This window comes from Xyrauchen texanus, chromosome 24 (genome assembly GCF_025860055.1).
Source record: "Xyrauchen texanus isolate HMW12.3.18 chromosome 24, RBS_HiC_50CHRs, whole genome shotgun sequence".
Classification (NCBI taxonomy): Eukaryota; Metazoa; Chordata; class Actinopteri; order Cypriniformes; family Catostomidae; genus Xyrauchen; species Xyrauchen texanus.
In genome coordinates this window covers 39,956,050-39,977,916 of record NC_068299.1, presented here as the reverse complement: position 1 = coordinate 39,977,916, position 21,867 = coordinate 39,956,050, and the positions used below count along the sequence as shown (strand labels likewise).

The window sequence follows — 21,867 nt, the reverse complement described above, 5'->3', positions numbered from 1 at the left end:
GAACTAACTTTGAACAATTTTATTTTTATTAACTAACATTAGCAAAGATTAATAAATTATGTAAAAATATATTGTTAGTTCATGATATCTAATGCATTAACTAATGATATACAACAGTTAGTTCTGGTCCTCAAATCTGATTGGACAAGAGATGCATGAGCATTGATGGTCTAACACCATCGGCACTCGGACACTTCTCTGTGTGTGTATCACTCCACTTGTGTCTGTGCTGTTCTAAACTAAAATGTAAGAGCAGTGCAGATCTGTTAAAAGCTATGGTTTGTCTTTTTTTTTTTTCCATGTATTTTTTTTTCATTACATATGTTAGCCAGCAGGTGGTGGAAAAATATAATTTTTATGTGTAATATGAGCTAGTGAGGTGACGTAATGTGAAACCGCGTTTACATATAACAGCTCTTCATGTTCACTTGTAATACTACTAAAGCCAGGAAATAACTTTAAATGGCTTTAAACAAACAACTTGAGCATTACGGCTCATCACAGCTGAGAGACACAACAGACTGATTAATTACACATACTCAAGGCGCTTACCTCTTATCAGACTTTCCACATTGGAGTGGACACACTGTTTAAAATGAAGGACATTGCGGTTTCTATAGTGAATGACTCTTGCTGATTACAGCTGTGCTGATGTAGGGCCATATTGCACTCTTGCTTGTGTGATATTGCTTAATTAATGAATTAATGAACACCTTATTGTAAAGTGTTACCCAGAGTTACCCAGAAGTTTTCATAGTCTAAAAAGACACAGAAAAGTTTATCTTCACAAACCCGATCCAAACCAAAACAGAAAAAAAAGAACATAACATAACATTTGATCTTCACAAGCCTGATCCAAACCACACTTGGTGGTTTGAAATCCAATATATTTATTTTTTTACCTCAAGTCTCAATCTGAACAGTCAGAATGGATTTCATGTGTATTTTTTGGTTGTTTTTTTAATGTTTTTTGTCAACAGTTGGGCAGTAATTTTATGTCAGGTGTTGCAACAAGAAGACATAATGTGTTCCAATTGGTATAGTGTAAATTCTGCCTTCACAGAGTATCTAGTAATAATAGCCACACGGTAGGGTCATTCAGCAAAACTTCCAATAAAAATGACAACTGAGTTGTGATGACAACAGTCGCCTACAGCTTGCTCACTGGGGTTATTAATAAAATTATCATTTAATTATTTTTAAACACTATTAAAAATCGTATTTTATCTAAATTACACAATGATGATTAATCGACTTTATAGACATTACAGTTTTATCGTCTGTTAATGCTGATATTCTGTAAAGCTGCTTTGAAACAATGTGTGTTGTGAAAGGCGCTATACAAATAAAATTGACTTGACTTGACTTGTGAATGACCCCATATGTCATATACTGTATATGTTGCAGGGAAATCAAAGCAGTGCAATCCTCTTTTATAGTAATACAGACAGTCGCTTTACCCACCCAAATAGTTATGCTAAGATGCACCACACTGGCTGTTAGCCACCAAAATGCAATAAGCCATTGAATCAGGGGCATGGCGAGGGGGGCTTCAGGGGCTTTAAGCCCCTGATGTATTGTCCCAAGCCACTGATCTTTTCTTGTAGATCCACACATTTCAATTCACAAATAAAATATGTTGAAAGACTTTGACTTTGTTTGCCAGTAGTACGTCTGTCTGTAATGAAAAGCAATGGGCTCTGGCCATGGTAGATTATCACTTGCGTTCATTCAGTTCACTGCAGAAACGATCGTCCGCTGTGTTTTAAAACCCTCACATTTAGAACAAGCTGTTGAACAGTACATGTTTCGGACAGTAGGTGGGACTGCTGTCACTTAGCAGGTTTCAACATACCGTCATAGTTTTAAAGACCTGATGAGGTAATATTAATTCAAAATCCGGTATTATCCACTGTTCAGGGACATTGAGATTGTATGTTTGACTTCCATGCTTAATTGTGAACAGTTTACAATGTGACCTGGAAAGTTTAAGATATAGTTTGAACTTTTACATTATTTGGGGGAAATTAATTGCGTTTATTCAATGAAATACGTTATAAATGTATATGTAACTACACGTACATTGTAACAAAAACAATGTTCTTGTCAATTTTAAAGAGACAGATTATTAATACTTACAGCAGTTGCATAATGTAAAAAAGCAAAAAAACAAAAGAAAAATAAACATTTGCCTAGAATTTGCTGACATGTACAGTACTTTTTTCAACCAACTTCTTGAGGTATCACCCTGAGATGATTTTTTAAACAGTATTGAAGGAGTTCCCATCTATGTTGGGCACTTGTTGGCTGCTTTTCTTTTTTATTTGATCTAAGTCATCAATTTAAAATATTTTATTTTTTTATATATAAAATTTTAGTTTTATAATGAAATAAATTAATTTTGAGGCACAATTATTTTTTGTCTACAAAATTAATTTCAAACATTTAAGCATATGCCTTCAGATCAAAAGATTTTTAAAATCATGAGAAACATTTCTGTCAAGAGTTTCATAACTTTTGACTGGTAGTGTAAATATTATGAACTTATAAATTAAAACTTATTAAAAATAATATATAAATGGACAATATATTGAATCTCTGAGTTTGTGTAGTTATAACAAAAAATATATTTATCTCAAAAACATTAATACACATGTGATACCATTTTACTTTTCAGAGAGGCTATTTGCTCAAACACATTTACAAAAAATATGTTTCATCATCTCATATTTGTTACAAAAAGGAAACATTTTCTTAATTATGTCACTATACTTAGAAAACAGTCTATTATAGAGATAGCATTTGTGTAATATTTTAAAAGACTCTAATTGTATTAGTCAATACATTAATGCAGAAGAGGCCAAACCAAATTCCAATGACCTCATAAATACAGTATCAATCCTCTGAAAAGAAAATGCTGTAATAGTTTTATTAATGAAAAATATATAAACAATGTGGTTACTAAACTTGTCATCAGTACCAGGGGCTCCATAAACTGAAAACCTCCTTAAACTCAAAGACATTGGATCACACAGAGTTTGCTCTCATTTTAATATCATTCTCATACCAATAGAAATGGCATTTACAACAATTTGGAGCTCTTTTGAAAGGGAACATGACTAGTCATAGCAACTGGCTATCAATACAAATATTATTACTAAACCAATTATTACTAAACCAATTCACAAATAAAAGTGACTTATTCCTAATAAGAAGCTATAGTTAAATCATTGATTATGAATTTTTCTTTTTTTTTTTTAAGTTGACAAGTGAATAGTCATCCACACAATGTAAATATTAGAGATGGTCATTGACCTTCATGCCATGTAACCAAATAAATATGACTAATTTCAAATAATAATAATTAAAAAAATCAGTTTAGCACCACACCCTTTCTTTACTTGTGTGATTATGTCATAATGCAGAATACTGAAGGTATTATCTCTTCCACCCTTAGCAACCCCTGCAACGCCCCTGCATTGAATGTGTCTGTGTAACCTGCAGTGACAGCAGTAACAAACATTGCATGTCAACCTTTCCTGTTTTTATGCTTGGTTTCAACGAATATGTTCAATTTTGGAAACTGCCCTCATGCAAAAACAAATGTGAACATGCTAGCAAAAGTGACTCTATGGACAGAAATGTATCTGATCTGGCCACAATTAACTTGCAGTTTAAACAGTTGGTCTAAAATTGTATGATTCTGCAGTGTGAACAAAGCCTTAGATTTTCAAAACCAAAACAATAGATAACATGGGGTGAAGGATTACTGATACATAATAAACATAACATGAAAGAGATGTAGGCTGGGGGGTTGCATACTGGTTGTCCATAATGTAATTTCACTAGTCACAATTACAACACAGAGCAGTGCATCAAAGTAATTATTTCAGCTAAACACAGAGATGTGTGTTCATGTGCATGTGTGTATTTTTGCTTGCTGTAAGTGCGATTGAAACAGCAGCTATCCTTTTGTCTGATCAAAGTAATGGACAAAGCTTTTAAATAATTTAATATACATGATTAAACCTATATTTCTCGCATCTTTCGTAGTTTATAAGACACAAAGGGACATTTACTAAATTACATTATATTGGGTTACAACAACAAAAGTAATTTCAAGGGTTAAATAAAGTAAAAACTGATCCTTGAAGTAACAGTTGCAGGATAACACTTTTTTCCAGTGTGAATCCATATAGTGGCATTATAATGTGATTATTGATTATATTACACAAAACTATATCTACAACAAATTTTGATTCAGAGGTGCAATAATAATGACACTCACCAATCCCTAACATAATATAAATGCATCTGTAAATCATACCAATTAGCCTATTCCAAAATCAGACTGATCACACTGTGAATTCGTCGACAGGAGGTATAAAGCTCTGCTGCTGAAATCAGTCTGCTTACCTGAAATTTGAATCACTGCCCCTTGTGGACAAAGCAGGAAGTGTTGTTGTGATGAAGTGTCAACAGGGTGGTGCCTGATCGTATTATTACTCGTAGGTATTCGTATTTAACATGACATACATATAACATACATGTGCATTTTGTGCGTTTGGATATATGCTGAAAGCACGTAGCACATATGACAGCACGTAGACAATCTTGTGTATTTACAGAATACTAATTTTAGTATAGTTAATTTTTACCAGGCAGAAAAATGTACTAACAATAATCTATTGCAAAAAATTACAAAAAACAGTACAAAAGTAGTATGCAGATTTGTGTGAGGTAGAGAGGGGAACTGGCTTCTTGAGGCAGCAAATTTTGAATGTTTGAGTGGAGGATTTGACTGTTATGGCCGGCACGGTGAATAGGGACAATTCAGAGAATGAAGACTTAAATTCTGGTCTTTTCCTCACACAAGCCAATCAAATGACTTCTGAAGATTTGGACTATAGTGCACAAATAGAACAGATCACTTTTATGACCATTGTATGGTGATTTTGTGGTGTATTTTATGTTTAATATGCTTCCCCCACAGCATATTCAGAAAACTCATTTTGTGTCCCACAAATTCTTTTTTTAAAAAAGGCACCAGAAATTGCACAGAACAGAATTAAATGATTATAATGTAAAATTAGGCAAATGCTTTGTAAAGGTCTTAGTGGGAAAGGAGGCGGCGAGAACTGGCTTGTCAATATAAATAATAGTTTAATAAGCAACTTATTAAACTATTAGTTATAGTTTAGTACGATGTCAAAAAAAACAAACACACAAAGGTGTCGGCCAGCTGTCCGTAAATCTCACTTTCTCCCTTGCACTGCAGCTTCCAGTCGGCCTTTATCCCTCTCTGAGTCTTGATTAGCCTTATTAGGGGCCGGGTGTGTGGATTCACGACCTGGCCCTGCCCTCTGCCCTGTCACATGCTTCAACTGCATTTAATAAATGTCATGGCTCTAAACATTTAATTAATATCATTGATTATAAAATCATCCAATAAATTATATGAATTCAAGATAAGGATTAGAAAACCTTTGTATGTTGTTTACATTTAGATGGCAATATGTCAATATTGTATATTTGAGTGTCTATGCAAACATAAGCAAATGTAAATCTGCTAGAACCACACTTTATATAGAAATACCTATGAACACTCTCTTTACAATTATTTATGTGAACGCAATTACTTCCTGGTTTCCATGGGACCAGAACACGCGTTTCAGAGATTGCTTAATCATTAGGATATCAGTAGTGCCAAAGGGATAGTTGAACCCTTTCGAATTAATGCAAAACTGTCTTATATGGGATGTCGCATGTCAGTGATTTAGCAGAACCGGGTCGATTTCAGGGTACATAAACATTCGGAAGCAGCATGTCCATTTCATGTGTGATCATGTTGACAAAATCATTCAAGCTATAAAAAGGTTACTATTATTATAATTACAATATATTAATATAATTATCATTATTGTTATTTTAAGTTGACTAATACTCATACATATTATCAAATGTATCTGAATGATCTCCTCATCTGGTGCACTTTTATAAATATAACCACAAATATTTTATACTTACTGTAGTAAAAAGTAGTGGCATGTTTGCTTTGACAATTATTTAATTCAAATATGGTTTTTACTATCATTTGTAAGTCGTTTTGGATAAGCGTTTGCTAAATGATTGAGAAAGTGGGGATTCACGATCCTTCAGGCTTTTTGGGTTTTAAGCAGCAGGTGTCAGAAAAGTTACCACAGGGATAAATGGATTGTGGCAGCCAAGCGTTCATAGCGACTTCGCTTTTTGATCCTTCAATGTTGGCTCTTCCTATCATTGTGAAGTGGAATTCACCAAGAGTTGGATTGTTCACCCACTAAAAGGGAATGTGAGCTGGGTTTAGACCGTTGTGAGACAGGTTTGTTTTACCCTACTGATGGTGTGTTATTACAATAGAAATCCTGCTCAGTACGAGAGGAGCCACAGGTTCAGACATTTGGTGCGTGTGCTTGGCTGAGGAGCCACTGGTGCAAAGCTATTATCTGTGGGATTATGACTGAACACCTCTAAGTCAGAATCCCCCCAAATATAATGATACCACAGTGCCGCGGGACTCTGATTGGCCCAGGATAGCCGGCATGCGAGGAGAGCCATTTGAGACGGGGCCAGGGCGTAGCCGGATGAGTGCCGCCCCTCTCCCATCATGCACAGCACGTTTATGGAAAACCTGGTGCTAAATGACTCATAGACGACTTTATTCACATGAAAGTGTTTTGGGCATTGGTCCTGACAGTATATGTATACAGAATAACAGCAGACTCTGAGCATGCAAATAATACATCTCTCAGTAATAACCTTCTAACCCACTTAATAATGAAGCTCTGCTCAGTATTCAATCAAACTGTTGTCTACACTACATCATTTAAAATAGCAAAAGGATGAAAGTGAGAAAGCCTGCGTTAGTTGCAAGCTCCGGAAAATGAATGAAATCTATTTTATCAAAGAAGAAATTAATCGACAATTGTTGTTCCTCGCATAATTATCTAGCTGTTACTTTAATTATGGTTTAAAAAAAAAACATCTATCCAACAGGGACTAAATAAATTGTTCTGGAGTGAAAACATTATTTTTAAATAATGTTAACTGGTTTTAACCTGTTCTGCTAATATTTTCATGAAACCAAAGGGTTTATCACAGAAATCTTTTGGAGCTACACCACTTCATGTTGCTCGAAAAAATTAAACGTGCTTTCATCCTGAAGGAAACTGCTGCATCACAGCTGTTGTGGATGTTGCATTCTGTGAATGAAGACCATTTTCACAACTGTGTATAATTAAACTCACCAGCTTACCAAACACAAGGGAAACATTATTAGAAGTAAAAAGTATATTTCTCAGTTGTTTCCCAGTCTTCAATGAGTTAGATATGATGCATTAATACAGATTTGATGCTGGTGGATTTTGAATGAGAAGCAGATCTGTAATTAAAATTACAGTATACTTAGTTAATTAACGGCTTGTTATGATTTCTAAGCTGATGAATCCACCACACAAGAAAAAAAGCTTATTTTCGCTTATTTTTGTGAGGGGAGTGGTTTATTTCGGGCTTGTTTTTCCAGAACAGGTTGCTTATTTCACTAGCAAGATCTGGCAACACTGCAATTGGTATTTCACCTGCCCCATAGCACAGAGTACTGTCCTTTTAAGAAGAACTTTATTAGCCGTTATTTTATTTTGTTCTAACCAGTAACCTTTTGGAAAGGGACTTCTGAGCCGGAACAACAAAAACACAGTTTTTGCTCAGAACAAACCAAAATGAAAAATATTTCATTTTAGTCCCTGCTATCTAACATAATCACAAGGGAAGTTGACATGTAGCTACTAGTGTTCAACCGAAGCCGATATCCAGAGAGCAGGGTGGCCGATATATCACACAATTTAATATATAGTGAATTTTTTGATTCTGGCTGATGGAATACACGCTTCAGAAAAGATATTAGATGAGAGCTGGACGGGAAGAAATGCTGGATTTTCCTGAGGTTCGTGAATTACATCTGTTTAAAAGTGATAACTGAATATTTGCAGACAGTATATGAAGAAGTTTTACTGATATTTGCTTTTTTATCATTAGACAAGACAGTAATGAGATGCAGGGAATCAGGCAAGCATTTTAAGCATTGTGGCTCTGATATGCGGAACGATTAAATGAGACTGTGTTGCACACCAGTCTATTATTGTAGAACACGATAGCATGTAACAACAAAACAAACTGTGACTGGTCGTTTATATGTCTCAGATGCTCCACATGCAAACAAGCAATTATCTATACCTTCGTGGCCTTAAGAAACCAATCTGCCAAAAGGGAAAATTGATAGGCTGATACTGATCATTAAAGAAATCTAAATATCGACCAATTTATCGGCCTCTGCGATATATCGGCCAACCGATAGTTGCTACCGAATATTCCAGAACACTCCTCAGGGGGTCATGCACACTAACTTGAACCAAACGTATCAAATCACTATGTCTTTTTTTTTTTTTTGAGCGTTGAGGGTCTCATTTGTAGCAAGGTATACATTAAATGGATACATGTCAACAGAAGTTATTAGTTACCCTGCCTTTCAGATGCGACAATTGAACATTTTATCAGTGTTGCATTTAATTAGCGAATACTGGCAAGTAAGTTCCCCCTCAGAAATTCCTAATGCCCCCTGTCATTCTGGTGCCAACTCTTGCACCCAGTTGGTCTGCTGTAGGCTGGAGCACACAATGTAAACACAAAGAACATTTTCTCAAAACTAAGAGAGATTTCAGTACAGATATTATACACTGTATATTGCACTGAGCATCCAACATCATTCCAGGTCTGTGTTATGACTGTTGTTAACAGATCCAGATTTAGTTATGATGCACATTTGTTTCTCACTTTCACTTACCACTGCAGTTTAAGATTAGATATTATAATGATACACTGAACCAAACCATTCCAATCCATATGCGTTTCTTTAAATGATCTAGTCTTCAAAACATTGATCGATATTTGATAAACACATTTGACAATAAATATGTAAATTTTTATTTTAGCTTAAAGGGATAGTTGACTTTCTTCTGCTGAACACAAATTAAGATTTTTAGAAGAATATTTCAGATCTGTAGACCCATGCAATGCAAGTAAATGGGTGCCAAAATGTTGAAGCTCTAAAATCCACATAGAGCATAAAAGTAATCCATATGGCTCCAGTAGTTAAATCCATATCTTAAGAAATTATATGTTAGGTGTGGGTGAGAAAGAGATCACCAAAAACAGATGAAGGAGAAAGTGAAATGAAGTTTTATAAACATACGTTCGGGAGCACCATGACCATCTAATCTACCAATGAATTACCAGTATATAAAAGCGACCTCTTACCTCGTCATAATGTCAGCTCTCCAAGCACCGACCTTTCCACAACGGCACCATGTCCATACTGGAAATCCAGCTCTTTCCTTCGGATGTTGGACTCTCGAATCCCCCAGAGACTCCTATGCATCCAGCGCTTTGCAAAATTTGCCAGTAGGGTTGCCCAATGGAACCAATGCCTTTACTGGGGAGCCCTTAACTTAGAGCTACACAACCAAGTTTTTACGGGTTGCCACAGTGTCTTGTGTGCATTATGCAGATCCATAATGCACAAATCTTGTTCCTTATTCAATCCAGCACCCCAAATCCAATCAGAAACACCTCAACTCATCAATTCCACCTCGAAAGTCCCGGACTCCAGGAAAGATTCCTCAAGACGAGTTGTCAAATCTATTTCAGGCAAACAAGTCAGTAAACAGCTTCAATAATTTTGGCTGCTTCAGACAAAGATGTCGTTTTTTGCATGTATGTAATTTCTGCGGTGGATCCCATGCTCGCCCTGTACCCCGCTCTCCTGCAAGCTCCAATACAGACTTAAGAAATATCTATTGTCTCCATTAGCTCACGAAACTTAAAACCATCCTGACAAATAATTCAGGCCTAAAAGAAGGTTTCAACCCAGGGTTGGCAAGCCTGCCGACCACTAGCCTTAAATGCGTTAACCTTCAGTCCGCAATAGCTGGACCGGAAACAGTTGATACCCTTATTTCCATATAGAAGTGGAATCCGGATTCATGATAGGCCCCTTCGACTCACTCCCCTTCAAACTTTTCGCATCAGCCTGATAGAAATAGCTTTAAGAAAATGTTCTGTAAAAAAACACCTCATCATAGATCTCTTCACCCCACATAGCAGCTCACATCCGAGCATCAATAGCCTCATTCCCCTTGACATATTTTCCCTTAACTACCACAACATAGATCAAGTGATCCACCTCATTAAAAATGCCAGCAAAGGAGCCTGGCTAGTAAACGTAGGCATAACCTCAGCCTTTAAAATCATGCCCATTCACCCAGATTGTTGGCACCTGTTCGGATTTCACTGGAGGGGAAATTTTTATTTTGCAGTCCATTTGACCTTTGGCTGCAAAAGCAGGGGCAAAATTTTCGATTTACTATCTGAAGCACTTTTTTTGATTTTGCAATACAACTATGCGTTCCCTTACCTTGTCCATCTTCTCGATGATTTCCCCAAGCTATTTCCCCCCAGCAGCTCACTTATTGACTGTCAAAAAAGTTTAAAAAAAAGCTAGGAGTTCTTCTGTCCTTGGAAAAAACAGCAGGCCCTTCTACATCTCTAGAGTTCCTTGGCATTATCCTTGACTTCTCAAAATTCCAAGCCTCCCATCCTAAAGACAAAATAGATAGGATAATCGCTTTCTCCTCTCAACTGCTAGAATCAACCCATTGCAGCAAACGCAACCTACTCTACCTGCTGGGCCACTTAAACTTTGCCATATGCACAGTGCCTCAAGGATGCCCTAGATCAGGAGTCCCCAAACTACGGCCCGCGGGCCGAATACGGCCCGCCCCCACATTTGGACCGGCCCTCTGAACAATGCCATGCAGAGAAATATTTTTACAATTTAATTTTAAATATGTTTTAATCATATCATATTTGTATTTGATAATACATATTGGCTTTCAAAATAAAATTTCCCTTAGTTATAATTATTAAAGTAGCCAAATTATTTGTTAGATTCACCCGGATTAACGTTCCATCGTGATCGAGCGGGTGCACGCGATCCAGCAAGAAAATTTAAAGTGACAACAAAATGGCCAAACGGTTGGGAAAGAGAAAAGTTGATTCAGAATGCAGGGTATTTAACCAAAAGTGGACAAGTGATTATTTTTTTGTTCAATGCAAAGAAATGGCTGTTTGCCTCATCTGTCAAGAAACAGTCTCCGTGTTCAAAGAATACAATCTGCGCCGACACTATGAAACCTGCCACAGAGACAAGTATGCGAGTTTACAAGGCCAAATGAGAGCAGACAAAGTGTCAAAGCTAAAAAGTGGACTATCTGCTCAGCAAAATACATTTGTACGGCAAACCCAGTTGAACCAGTCATCCATTCGAGCTAGCTTTCAGGTAGCTAAACTGATTGCAACCTGCGGTAGGCCATTCAGTGATGGTGAGTTCGTAAAGAAATGTATGAATGCTGTTGCGGAGGAGGTGTGCCCCGATAAGAAAGACGTCTTAAATGCGATGAGTCTGTCCGCAAGTACAATCACCAGATGAATTGAAGAAATGGGGTATAATATGCCCAGCTGAAGGAAAAAGTGAAAGAATTAGATTTTTTTGCATTAGCGCTGGATGAAAGTAATGACGTGCAGGACACGGCACAGCTGCTCATTTTTCTTCGCGGAGTTAGCTCAAACTTTGAAGTGTCCGAGGAGCTGGCAGCCCTAAAAAGTCTCAAAGGTACTACGACAGGGGAGGATATTTTTGGTAAAGTGTGCCAAACGATAGAAGAGTTGGATCTAGACTGGTCTAAGCTGGCCAGCATCACGACTGACGGAGCTCCTAGTATGGTTGGCGCGTCAAGGGGACATAGTTTACACTGATTAGCCTAATACGCATGAGTAAGTAAATAATTTGATTTCAATAGCAATGAATATGAAAAAATGTCATTACGATAGTAATAATGCTCTTTTAATAGGCTATATATCACTTGATATGTATGGTGCATAAATAATAAATTAATCTAGCATTAGGAGGCATAATACTGTAAATCCATTTAAAATTATAATAAAATCTCCACAATAAATCACTCCGGCCCATTTTCTGTTAGACTACGGCCCTCCATTATAGAAAGGAAAAATGATGTGGCCCTCATAGAAAAAAGTTTGGGGACCCCTGCCCTAGATGATCATCTTTTCCTAAGCTCCTGCCATGCTGACCTGAATCTCTGGCTCATGTTTCTCCAACAATGGAATGGGCTGACTTTCTTCTACAGTGACATCCTGTCTCGCCCTTCTGATTTTCCCCTCTTTACCGATGCCACTCCCTCCGTGGGTTTTGGAGGTTATTACAAAGGATGCTGGTTCGTTTCAACTTGGCCACCTGAGTTCTCCATTCCCACACCCTCTGCCACATCATCAGCCTTCTACGAGCTTTACCCCATTGTCATCTAAGAGCATCTCATTCCAATGTGACAACATGGCCACTGTCCAGTGCATCAAAAAAGGCCATTCAAATTCCCACAAAATCATGCCCCTTTTGAGATGACGTATTTGGTTATCAGCATGTAAATAATTCATCACTAAAGCTGAACATATTCCAGGTCATAAAAAACGAATTGCTGATGCTCTGTCTCGTTTTTTTTCTCCAGAAATTCAAATCACTGGCCCCAGATGCAGACCAGATTCCAATCCCAGTACATTGCTTTTCAGAGTTGATATTCCTGTAACTCACCTGTTTAAACATCTGCATTCACAAACCTTAGACTCCATCATTAATACTGTTTCCCCCAGAAACCTGAAATCATATTAGACTGCTTGGAGAGCTTTTAAGCAATTCCTCCTAACTTACAATCAGCCATTTCTCGAATTCTCCTTAGTCTCTATATCCACATTTGTCACTGTGGCAGGGCGGAGGGCGGGGCAGGGTCATGATCCTACACACCCGGTCCCGTATTAGGCTAATTAAGCCTCCGTGAGGGATAAAGGTCGACTGCAGGGGATTGTGCGGGAGAGAGAGATTGTTAACGGACATGTCCGTCATGTGTGTGTTTATGTTGTCTTTTAAGTTTATCATTAAACTATTATTTATATTGAAAAGCCGGTTCTCGCCTCCTCCTTTCCATTGATCTCTTTACAGTCACTTATTTAAGCCAAGTCAAATCTATCTAACCTGGTACCATCAGGGTTTACCTTAGCAGCATCCAATTTTTCTTCAAATTGATATTTGGCCAGAAATGCCCCACTACAGCAGATCCACAGATCTCACTCCTAATCAAAGGAGTTCAAAAACTATACCAGCTCCTCTCCAGACAGCCAATAACAATTAAAATCCTTGAATAATGCCTGACTTTCATTCGTTCCGGACTATTACCTCCCAACACAGCAAGAACCCTAGACACTATATTCATCCTAGCATTCTTTGGCATCCTCAGAATTTCCGAACTAACCACTAATTCCAAATTCGATCCAGCCATCCAACCAACCTCCTCCGATCTCCAAATATTAGACCATGATACCATCCGCTTTCTCATCAAATGTACTAAAACTTATCAATCAAAAAGAGGCATTTTGTCTTCATTTTCAACTTGCCTATACCAATTCATCCATATCAATCCTTGTCCATCTTCCTGTCTTCTAGAAGCACCCAAATCTCATCTCCCCTTCCCCCCTTTTCATAGATTAAAACATAGCCCAGTATCCAGAAAAAACTAAAATACGTCCTCACCCGCTCTGGTTTCCAAGCCCATATGTTTTCCTCACACTCTTTCCACATAGGAGCTGCAACCACTGCCAGATAGAAAGGTTTTCCCAATCACCAAATTAAACAGCTTGGGAGATGGTCTTCAGAAGCCTTCCATTCATACATCAGAACAGACCTTGCACACATCAAGCAAACACATCTAGCCTTCACCTCCTTTTAAGTATCCTTTAATTACGCTCCCCCACCAGGTTTTCACTTCGACCTCCTACTTCGCCCTGCAGTGGAAATTCCCCCCAACCCCTGCCCCCAAAAATCTGGATGCTGCTTGGGCTCTCCCATTTGAATGCAGCGCGAGCTCCAAAAGATCTGATTATGGACTTTCCCGTTCAAATCGCAGCGTGAGCCCTACCATCCAGATGCAATGTAGGCTCTCACATCTCACATATCACTTCCTTTGTTGGAAGCTCTACGTGACTCCTATCATGGTTCCCGCTCCATTGGTAGGGATTCCTCTTGGGTGTTGCCGGCTCCTTTGGGTTTAGAAACCTTCACTCCTTCTGTGACATTTGTGAGCTTCACATTTCCTAATTCCTGGACTTCCATGTCATGGTTGAATGGAGAAGGCTGACTGAAGTTCAATATCAGATACTCCGGTTCAAGCTGATACTGCTGCAGCAGCGCCCCGGTTGATACTGCCGCAGCAGTGCATTCCGAATGTTCAAGACCGCTGTGTTGGATTATACATGCAGAAGAATTGAAACTACATGATTTGAATCTAGGATTTATCCAATATTAATCCTGAAATTTCACAACGTCATAAATGGAAAGACATAGGTGCCAGTAAGTCTCACATCTGGCCAATAAAACTAACAAAGAGACTTGTCTAGATCCAATATGACTTGAAAACTTCTCTGCAAAGAGGAACTAAATTCAAAGGTCAAAGCAATAAAAGACAGAACACACACTCTTGGAGTTCCCGAGAGAATCGGGACACACAAGATACTGTCCTCCGATATAAACCAGTTTGCTACACTTAGACTCATCACGTGACATCGTGATCATTGTTCAGCATCTTAAAAAGGACATTCCTTAATCCAGAAACATCTCACACAAAGTCACAGTACTTTACCGATTAAACCTTCTAAAATGTACAGAATGCATTTAAATCCATGATTTATACAATACCTAGGCTTGCTAGGTAATTGTTTTGAACTGTGGTAACTTGTATGAATGACAATTTAATGATTGTAGCCTGATATACCTCTTTAAAATGTGTGTAATATTTTATCCATGCTGTATAACCAATTAATTATCCAGTATGATTTTTAACCAGGGATTCTCATGTTTTGTTACCTACATGTACAATATTAATGAAAGAATGTCAAGTTTAGTATGCAAATGCTCACTTCGTTACATAGAGGAAGCTGATGACAATGAATATCATGTCTCTTGTACCAATCTCAAGATAAAAAAGTTTATGTTTAAATATGGACTATTTTTGTGTGGGAAATTTGTAAGAATCCAAAACAAAGGACCATAAATTAACTGTCGGAAAAGACAGCCCAGTTGACCATGTGATTCTGAAAAGTCACTTCTGAATAGCGCAAGACACCTTTGGGAATGCGGCCAATTTCAGTTCAAATGTTTCCAAACAGGAAGAACACGCGCTCCTCAGTATCTTCTTCTGTTGAAGTCTCTTCTCTCTGGATGTCTCTTCTTCTCTGCTGACTGCTCAGACTTCACTCTGACTCTTCCCTCGTGGTCTTCTCTGGATCTCGTCGGAACCAGATCCATGCCATGTGATGTCCAAGGAAGCTCGGGACTCAAAGTCCCGAGGAAGCCTCTCACTCTCTATGGTCCATGAGAAGGCCTCGCTTCAAAGCCAACCTCATCATTCATACAGACAATAACTCTTACAGAGGTCCAAAACATCGACGGAACAAACTTTCGACCAAGAGCCAAGAACCAAGCAACACAAAGCAAGGAAACACCACTACATGCAAGTAAATCTCCAATATTGTGCTCAAAGTGCTGGTGTATTTGTTAAATACTTTGGGTAATCCGATAGCAAATCGATGTAGACTCAAATAAGGTTAAATGGTTCTTAAGGCATTGTCAGCAGACTCCATAAAGTTCATTTTCCCAGTATTGATCATTTATTTCACATTCTGTCACTCTTCTCACCAACCTGTCTTATGTATATATGTGTTAGATTAGATTTATGTTTAGAATAGCAATAAAGTTTGTCTGTATTCAAATATGAATGACTGTGGTATATTTTGATAAATAATCTCATCTCTGTTTCTAAAAGATTCCGCTTCAAACCAAAATATGTGTGATATTATTTTCAATAAGCCATGAGTATAATATCACTCCAATAAGTTAATTAATCACAATTCACTTATTAAAGCTAATTTCTTGCAGTAGAAATTGTGAGCGGATACAAAGAGATTTTAATGGTGGAGAAATTAATCTAGTTATTTGTCATTTATCTAATTTATAATGGTTGTTGAACACGACTAATTCCATTTAATTTCATTACCTAATAATGTAAATAAGTACAGCTTAATTTAGTTTATAGCCCACATATTTCAAAACCCTAAATTCCCTTCTAAATATCCTACAACTGCGACTGTGCTTATTTAACTTCTGATACAGCCGCAGTGGTTTTTCCTTCCGATTTTTCAGCTGCAGTGCCATGTTAATTCTCTGCAGGAGTTATTTCTCTCAAATTCTAAACATTTACTCTTTGGGGGAAGAGGGATCTCTATACTAATAAACTTAACCCTCTGGGATCAATGGAGCCGGCGCGTCCTGCTGGATTTTTAAAGTGAGCAGAAACAAATTAAAATACTCCGTAATTTTGGGGCATAGAGATAAGTGTAAGACATCATTAGAGACTATAAAGGGTCTACTTTTATTTGTGTACACTCACAATAACAACAAAACCTTGTGCTTTTGTAAAATAAAGAAAATAAAAAGGGTGAGCTTTCAGCTGTCTCAGTATTCGTGAGCATATTTCTGAAACACTTCAAAACAAATTACTGAAACTCTGCGAATACTTATCACACAAACATGAAACATATGTCTAAAGAAAGCTTAAAATGTTTACTTTTAAATAAAACAATTCAAATTTAAAACAAATATTCTCCTGCAATCTAATCTGTATGAAACAAAGCGATGTACAATTTCTCCTAGCTCAGCTAATTATCCCTAATGTGATCACACCCACCAGCAGAACGCGCTATTCATACGGTAATGTGCGATCAATGCAAATGGTAAACGCCGCTGACTGTGTCTCAAAAACAACAAGTCCATTCACTTTTCTGCGTGTTTGAAAGATAGCACAATACACAAGTGAGGGAACTCCTGGATAGTGACGAAGTGTTAACATTTTCCTCAGAAGAAGATCGGGACTCCGATGAACGTTTGCATTTTGAAGAGAGACTTGATCCAGCCGAGAATACAATTTCGGATGAGTAAGTGATTTAGTTTTACTTAGATTAGTTGACAAGCTATTTTATATAAACATGTACATATTTTACTGGTGGGACTGTTTCCAGACTTGCCAGTCAGGATTCAGAGTATTGAAAGTTTTAATATGACTCCAAATAAGTTTTAGTTACATTTAAATGTTGTTTTGGCTAAAGCAGGTATTTAAATTGTATGCTGTGTGATATAAATATGATACGTAATATGGTATAAAATGATATGATTGTTTCGATTATATTTTAACTAGTGTATATGCTGCCTCATTATCATCAATGAAGCTTGTGCTTGCAAATATGTGTTTGGGTGTAAATATGCCCATATTAGAAAATCAGCATATTATAATGATTTCTGAAGGATCATGTGACACTGAAGACTGCAGTAATGATGCTGAAAATTCAGCTTTGATCACAAATTACCTTTTAAAATATATTCAAATAGAAAACTGTTCTTTTAAATTGTAAAAAGAGTTCACAATAATCACTGTTTTTACTGTAATTTGGATCAAATAAATGCAGCCTTGGTTAGCAGAAGAGACTTCTTTTAATGGTAGTGTAGGTCTTTATTTAAAGAAAATGTAAAGTCAGATTACTTCTTTTAACTTAAAACTTGATTTTGATCATTAAGTCTCCTCACATTCATTCTCTTTCTGTCACATTCCTCATTGATAGGCCCAGGGGAGGGGTCTTTGTCTCCGCAGGTGTGAATCACATAAATATTTGTGATAATTCATGCCTCATCGCATATGACCTTTCTAACACTAAAAGTGTCTTACAAAAGTGAAATTACTATATTGTTTCGTATGAATGAGTGATCAGGATGGTTTTCACATCATTTTGTAGCAAAAACTCTAGGCTACAAGATCCAGTTCTCAAAAGTATTGTGGACAAATGTTTAGTATGTGTTATTTGGACTTATTTCAATGACTTACATTTTTGTTTTGTTTTTCAAAAACCATGCATAAACGTTATTTTCTCAAAAACACAAACATGTACGCACATGTTTCTCACATATTATTGTAGCCCAGTTTGTACTGAATACAGTGTCATCAGACATTAGCCATTAATATGTTTTTAAGCAACTGAAAAAAGCCCAAATGCCAAGGCATGTCAAAACTTCTCCAGGGCCCAAAACACCCTCAGACCCCAGAGGGTTAACCAACAATTAAAACTAAATTGTTATGATAACTAAATCATCCTCCTTGCTTATATTTTTGGGGGGTTATAAATTCACTCGCGTTTTGAGTTGCCTCCTCGAGCTTGGTTGTGGACAGCAAGCCAAACCAGTCATGCAAAGATTATAAGGGCATGCAAACTTGTGCAAGTAAAGGAAAAAAGATTACAATATTGATCTGTTTTTCACAAACAACTATCATATAATTTCAGAAGATATAGATGAAAACACTGGAGTTGTCTGGAGTACTTGTATGTTGCTCTTATGTACAATGAAAATTTTGGAACCCATTCACTTGCATTGTGGACCTACAGAGCTGTGATATTCTTCTAAAAATCTTAATTTGAGATCAGCAGATTAAAGAAAGTCATACACATCTGGGATGGCATGAGATTGAGTAAATGATGAGAGAATTTACATTTTTGGGTGAACTAACCCTTTAAGGGAAACAAAGTTAATTGTTCTGGGTGAGACATGCCACTTTCAGTAAAAAGTGAAATTACACAATTATTGCAAATACAAAGGGCAAACAGGACATTACAAATATAACATTTTCTGGGATCAGTTAGAATAAATAAAAAGGGGGAAATTTCAATAAAAATGACAGCAAATGTTTGAAAAATATTTTTAAACTCATAAAAGGTAATGCATAAAATGCAATTAAGTGGAAATGCATGCATAAGTCTTGGCATGTTTACAGATATACAAAAACACCCTTTTATCAATCACATGAAATGATGCTTATTTAAAAATCCAGATATCTTACATTCACTGCAGTCCTTTCCCTGATAGCCGGTTTCAGAGCAGTCACAAGTTGGCTCATTGTTAACAACACTGCAAACACCTCCATTTAAGCACATGTTGTCTACACCACAGAGGTCAGCATCGACCCTGACACTGTTAATAATGACAGGCTCATAATTGTTGACTTTCAAGTCTGTTATCCAGCCCATAAATGGTGCATGATCTTTCACAGCATTCGACGTCAGCTGTAAAGACACTGATCGCAATTCTGTTGGAATCCCTCCTAAAAACATGTGACTGAAAACAGTCATATCCCGTTTTTTGGACCGAACTTCATCCCACCTCACTTCTTTGTCCACAACAAGGGTGGTGTTTTTGAAGTTTCTCCTAATTGCAACAGCATGCCACTGGTTGTCATTGATAATAGTGTCCGAAAGCAGGGAAGCAGGCTCAGCACAGAAAATTGAAAAACGGAGCTTGAGTTTTCCATTCAGTATGTGCAGCTCGAGGAAATCGCAAAAACCTTCATCGTCAAAGTACACCAGTAGCCCCTTTGAACTCTTGGTTTTCATGCTGAAGCTCATTTCACTCTCACAGCAAGCGTTCCACATGGGAAATGTGGCCCACTGTCCATCCGCACCAGTGAATTCTAGATGAGTTCCAGCGTCCACCATAGTACATACAACCAGTCCAATCCAGATTAGGTGGCTACCATGTTGCATTTGAAATATCATGATGTAAGCGTTGCTGAGATTTTGTACGATTTCTTTGTGTGTGTGTGTGTGTGTGTGTGTGTTTGTAAGAATTATAATGGTGACAAACAATATTGCATTTACGAGTGATGGAAACCAAACAGATGGACAAGATATATCTCAACCATGCACCCCTATCGCAGGAGGTTTCAACACCTCTTATACAGATAAGTCAACACCTTCTTATTCAATCAGTAATCAATACAGATTTTTTCTTCTAATTTACTGTATTTTCTTAATCATCCACATGTTTCAGTATTTTCAGAGATCCGTGTTATCCATTCCCGTATTGCTGACTCATATGTTACTATTTGTATGATATGGTGGTTTTGAAGCAGGCAGTAGACGTCATCGCTGATATCTCAACACACTTCTGTTGATACTGGAAAGAGATAAATAAAAATGTTCAAGTGACTCATTTGTACTTATATTGTAAAGAATTAGCTGCTAAATCCCTAGTCATACACAACTATTGCACAGATATCAGTATTTAAGAACAAGTTGCTATATTCTACACTGTAATCTGAAATTGTTACCTTAAGGAGCTATTTCTACTTGTTCTAACCCTTAAAATGTATTTTGTTCATGTAACCCAAAGTATTCAGGTTGATTATATGATGTTAAACAATATTTTTGACATGAATCAAACCAGTGAATTTAGATTTTTTTTAGCACATCATTTAGGTTAACATTTCATTTTTTAGTCTACATGGTGATGGGCACACATTTATGATCCAATTGAATTGGACGCTTTCACTTGTGGAATAAAGAAGGCTATTCATGGCTCACTACAAATAGGACATTTCTGCAATTGCATTGGTCATTGAGAACTTTTGCTCTTTTGTGATACTGCATCTAGGCTCTTTAAGGAATGTTCTGGCTTCAGTTCAAGTTAAGCTCAGATAACAACATTTGTGGCATAATGATGATTTCCACAATCTTGTCCCTCATTTATATATTATTTTACATATATTTAAAGTTACTGTAAGGCAATTACAATGGAAGTGAATAGGGCCGGCCCATAAATGCTAAAATACACAGATTAAAACGTTATAAGTAATACGTCGAGTTCATTCAGAAATTTTCTTCGGAGCCGATGGTCGTGTTGCAGTCAGCTGTGAGTTACACACCCGTTCCTATTCCTCTGACGCTTGCCTGCTGTTGGATCTACGGCGCACTTCAGCTGCTTTCTCCTTCTCTGCACGGAAGTGCAGTTTCCCCCTGTGCGCTTCAACAGCGCAAAACTATTTTAAAAAAAATAGTTTTATAAAAGAGTGATTTTCACAGAAAGAGAAAACACAGCTGAGTTGAATGTCCTTTTCAGGACACGTCTTTGTAAAGATGCCGTTCCGCCCCTGTGTAGTTCCTAGATGCGGTAGAGTGCTCTCCGCTTCAGACGGCCACAGGCGTTGTCTCATATGTCTGGGTTGTGATCACACCGAGGCAGCATTTGTGGATGGTTCATGTTCTCACTGTGAGAGCATGACCATGGCAACGTTGCGGTCGCGGCTCGCTTTCAAAAGAAAGCACGCCACTCCAGCCATCCCCCGCATTGCTCCTTCTTCCCACGGGATTGAGGACGATACGGCTGGCGATGGCGGCGATCTGGGGACGGCAGCGGGTGCAGCTCCGCCGGGTACGCCCCCTCGGACCACCCGGCACGCTCGTTGACTCCCCTTACAGCTAGCCTGCCTATCCTCTAGAACTCGAGGTGGATGAGCTCACCACTGCATCGGAGAGCGAGGCGTCTGACGTTGATGACTCCCCTGAGCTGCCGCCTTCGGGCCAGTACGCCCAGGCTGAGGCTGACACAGATATGTCCGATATGCTTGCCCGGGTGGGGCTGGACTGGAACCCTCCATCCTCCCCACAGCCATCACGGTTGGATGACTGGTTCCAGGGGGCTCCACGCCGCTCACAGCCGCACCCCCCCCATCCCGTTTTTCCTGGAAGTGCATGATGAGCTGATGTCCACACGTCACA

General features: G+C 37.9%; 1 pseudogene; it reads right to left on the bottom strand.

The window, feature by feature from the left end:
• The window catches only part of LOC127617774 (neurexin-1a-like), a 233,428-nt pseudogene extending 213,644 nt beyond the window's left edge, over positions 1 to 19,784 (bottom strand).
• Positions 19,785 to 21,867: the final 2,083 nt, after the last annotated feature.